This window comes from Pseudorca crassidens, chromosome 7 (genome assembly GCF_039906515.1).
Source record: "Pseudorca crassidens isolate mPseCra1 chromosome 7, mPseCra1.hap1, whole genome shotgun sequence".
NCBI classification, from domain to species: domain Eukaryota; kingdom Metazoa; phylum Chordata; class Mammalia; order Artiodactyla; family Delphinidae; genus Pseudorca; species Pseudorca crassidens.
Genome location: NC_090302.1, coordinates 79,153,509 through 79,158,644, shown reverse-complemented (window position 1 = coordinate 79,158,644; position 5,136 = coordinate 79,153,509).

Genomic DNA, 5,136 nt, shown 5'->3' with positions numbered 1-5,136 from the left:
CATGTGAGCTTCAATCCTGTATATGTTTCTTATACATGGGTTCTTGTTTGGGAAAAACGTTACCTTCCTTCAGAATAAATGTTAAAGTTTCTCAACTCAAGTGTATACAACCTCTGTGTTTCTCCTTTCTGGTTGAGTTAGACAATTAGTAGTGGCTAAATTAATATTAGAGCATACTACAGTACTGAATTGAGGGCATCTGAGTATAGAGACTTGAAGCTATATAACTATTTTCCTTTCTTTTTTGAAATTAATATGCTGCGGTCAATTAAAATCCCAGGAAACTTGAAAAGAAAAAAAAAAACCTACGTAATAGCTGAAAAAAAACAAAAGCAGTCATTTGTTCCCTCCTGAGTTCATTCAACAAGTATTTACTGAAAATTTACTGTATTAGATGCTGGGGATACAGATGAATTATCCAAGGATCTTGTTAGGCAGGAGCTCAGAGTCCAGATAAAGACACAAAACTGAAAACTAATAATTTAACATAAAACGTAGCCTCAAACCTTGTTTAGAATGAGGGTGATTATAAACACACACATACAGTGAGAAAAAAACTTACGATGCAGAAGAGCAGAAGTAGGGTCACTTAACCATTTGGGGAACAGAAGGAAGGAGGGGATGGGAAAGAGGAAGGGGGAGACAGAGAGAGAGACAGGGAGGGGGAAGATAGGGTATGTGTATTCTATAGGGCACTTAGACCTGATGCATTCAAATCCTTTACAAGGATATGCATATTCTTTGACCCAGAAACTCTGCCTTTAGGAATTTATACTGAGGAAACAGTCCTGGATATTCACAAAGATTTAGCTTTGTTTCACTGTTATTTATAGTAGCATGGAATTACAAATAAGTAATATGACCCTAAATAATGTTCTTAATATGACATAACCATAAAATGTATATTATTCTATTATTTCCCATGATGCTTGAAAAGAACAGATAATAGCATGTAAAAAAAAACCCAATAAATAGCCTTAAAGTGAAAGAGCATGCCCTATTATAATATCCCTTTTGTAAAAAAATATATAGTACATAAATACTCTGAAAGTTCTCTATTCAAAGATTCATAATTTGTCCAAATTTCTGAAATATGTTGTGTCTTACAATTGATGTCAAAACATTTTTGGCAGCCACTAAACAAGGGAGAGCATTGAGACATGGTTGTTGTTATCTGCTCATGCAGGAAACTCATGGTGTCTAAGGAGAATTTGTTGATTGATTATCACTTCAGTTAAGTTCATTGGTAGCATCTCAAGTATTTATAAGTTAAATATGGATTCTTAATTATTGCTAAATATATCTTCCACAATATTACAGTGGGATGAAACATTGAAATTAATAGTTATTTTAATACAGCAGACAGCCTGTCATACACAAAGTCATACAGTTAAGGAGTAAAACCACCACTTCAAAAAGGGTCTTTGGGGACTTCCCTGGTGGCTCAGTGGTTAAGAATCCGCCTGCCAATGCAGGGGACATGGGTTCAAGCCCTGGTCCGGGAAGAACCCACATGCCGCAGAGCAACTAAGCCCGTGCGCCACAACTATTGTGCCTGCACTCTAGAGCCTGCGAGCCACGACTACTGAGCCCACATGCCACAACTACTGAAGCCCGCGTGTGCCTAGAGCTCGTGCTCTGCAACAAGAGAAGCCACCGCAATGAGAACCCTGCACACCGCAACGAAGAGGAGCCCCTGCTCACCGCAACTAGAGGAAGCTCGTGTGCAGCAACGAAGACCCAACGCAGGCAAAAATAAAAAATATGTAAATAAATAAATTTATTTTTTAAAAAAAGGATCTTTGAAATTTGCTAAGAGAGTATATAATCTTAGGTGTTCTCAACACACACACACTGAAAGGTAACTGTGAAGTGAAGCTAATTAACCTGATTTTGATTGTGGTAATCATTTCACAATGTTTACATGTATCAAATGGTCACTTTACAGACTTTATACTTTTTTCAATTACACCTCAATAAAGCTAGGGGAAAAAGGGATCCTGGAATTTCTAAAGATGTCACTCAGGTGCCAAACATCTGTCAAAATTTTCCATCAGACTTGCTAGGAAAGTTTTTTAATATTCTGTACTGTTATTCAGTTTAAACAAAACAAAACTAGGCCTTTAATGAATTTTGAAATGGAGTTGAAGCTCCAGTAACCTTTGATTTTCCTTGAAATTGCATTAATGATCATAAAGGGCCTCAAAAGATCAAGCACCTGTCAGGAATTAGGAAAAGCAGTGTGCTTTCGTGATACTTACACCATGGTCTGTGGCCAAAGTGATTCACACAATTTTTAGTCTTGGAGGGTGAAGGAGGTTTAGATTCAAACTTCGTGGTTTGAAAGAAGAAAATGTTATAATATGTATTAATAATGTATTCAGTATTTTTCTCAGCAAAGTTTTTCTCTCTGCATTAAAATTTCTTTTTCCCCCTAAAAAGCTGTTATTGAATTTTTAAGTGGTTATATAAAGTGGCATATTAGAATATAGATGTGAGAATTAAGAAAATATATTTTATTTATATTCATTACATATACAGTCATACTTTCTTCACACCCACATAGCTAAAATATTGTAATACCATATACCAAAAATGTATCTCATAATAAAATTTAAATTGGTTTTTCAGTTTTTTCTTTTCTTCTTCATAGTGTTCTAAATTACTTTCACAATTTAAAGTTATTCAAATTAATACTTATCTAATCTTTTAAAATTTATATTCTCCTATAAACCAGCTTTAATTTTTTCACATTAACCTTATAACATCACTTTGATCCCTTATTTCTATAATTTCTAATTATAGAAATTAATGCAAATTTCTATAATTTCTATGAAAGTACGGAAATTATAAAGCTATAAAACTATTATAAAACATAGAAATGATAAAACCATGTTATTCCTTTAACACTTGATTGTTGCATTTATCTCTTCTCATAGAGTATAACATTTTGCATTTTCTGTTTACTCATCCTTAAATAAGAGGAGGTAACTTATACATGGTATCTACCTAAAAATATTCTCTTTGGATTCTCTCTTTGTTCAAACTGCTTTAAAAACATTGATCTTATCATCTCTGGAGTTCAGCAATGTATGTAGGAAGTGCAGAGGAGACAAAGCCAGGGCGACTCAACAAGGAAGACCCATTTGGTGAGTTCCTGGCTGTTTCTTTTTTTTTTTTTTAAAACCATTTTTTTAAAAAACAAATTATTTATTTATTTATGTTTGGCTGTGTTGGGTCTTCGTGGCTGTGCACAGGCCTTCTGTAGTTGTGGCGAGTGGGGGCTACTCTTTGTTGCGGTGCGCGGGCTTCTCATTTCGGTGGTTTCTCTTGTTGCGGAGCACGGGCTCTAGGTGTGTGGGCTTCAGTAGTTGTGGCTCACAGGCTCTAGAGCACAGGCTAAGTAGTTGTGGCGCACGGGCTTAGTTGCTCTGAGGCATGTGAGATCTTCCCGGACCAGGGCTTGAGCCTGTGTCCCCTGCCTTGGCAGGTAGATTCTTAACCACTGTGCCACTAGGGAAGTCCTGTGGCTGTTTCTTGACGCCTCTGGGACAAGGGTCTGGCTTTCTGTTCATCATTCCAAAGCCCAGTTTAGAATTCGAGTATAGCAGATCTGACCTCCCTTCTCAGTCCCCCTGTTTTCCTACTTGACTTGGTGTTGTTGCAAAATATATTTATAAGTTTTCCAATTTTAAGCCATCCTCACATTCCTGAGATGAACTCTACTTGATCATGGTACATAGGTCTTTTGCTGTTTAAATCTATTTTCTGGTATTTTATTTACAAATTTTCCTTCTACATTCCTAAGTGAGTTTTGTCTATTTATTTCTGCTGATTGCCATGTTTTGGCTTTAAGGTTTCTGTAGTTTCAGAAAATGAATTGAATAGTCTTTCATCTTTTCCTGTGCACAAAAGAAAATTATACAGAATTGAAATTGCCTGTTCTTTGAAAATATGAAATAAATTTTCCTCAAAACTATGAAAGGATCTCTGGTGAAATAACTATTTTTATATGATTTTAAGGTATATAGACTTGTAGGAGACAGAGATATATGGCTGTATGTAAACCCAAGTAAGAAATTCAGTTCATAATAATGTTAAGCTGCCAGTTTTGCTGAAATCATTTTGAGTGATTTTTTATTTGTTCTTATTTCTCTATACTTTCCAAATTATGTATTGTGAGCATGTTATAGGTATAACAAAAAGTTAAAATATATTAACAAAGCTTATAGATTCCTGTATTACTTAACACTTAACTCAGATGTGCTTTCTGAGCCTTCAAAGTAACTATTCCAGTCAATTTTCAATTTTATGTAATACTGATATATATATATATATCTGAAGCAGAGCACTAAACTTATTCTGCATAACTTGGCACATAGTTTCTTTTCACAAAATCAACCATCAAGAAAACTTCACTAAAAGCCTTATTACATAAAAATAATTCACTTTAAACATGATGAATATTGTTAAAGTGCCAATATTAGAAGAGCTGTGTAAAGTCCCACCTGTTTGTTTGATGGATCATAAGTCTAAGAAACATGGACTTGCAATATATTGAGAAGGAAATTGACATACCTTTTTGGTGGAGTGTCTTTAAAGTATAAGATTAAATAGAGAGCAGTTTTTTTCCCCAGAAAATAATTCCTCAGAGAAGAGGTAGATACCTTAGATGCAATTTATTAATAAGTGTTTCATTTCACAAGTTGATTTATAAGTTTATTGCAATCCTAATCAAAATTCCAATTTATATGGCAGTGTAAAGGTTCAAAAAAGCCTAGACAAGGTGGGAGGGCTTTCCCTATCAATTTTCAACATTTATTAAAATGTTATAGTAATTAAGGCTGTGTACTATTAGCACAGAGCTAGACACATCAGAATAAAGGAGCAAGAAATAGATCCATGCATATATGCATACTTAATAAATATGAGTCTTTAATAAATGATGCTGGGGCAATTAGATAACTATATGGAAAAAATGATATTGGACTACACAAAATCAGTGGGTGCATACAGACCTAAACGGGAAATGCAAACTATAGGCTTTTGGAAGATAATATAGAAGACTATCTTTATTAACTTGGAGATACAGAAAGATATCTTAGATAAGACAAAGATGTCTATATATTAAGGAAA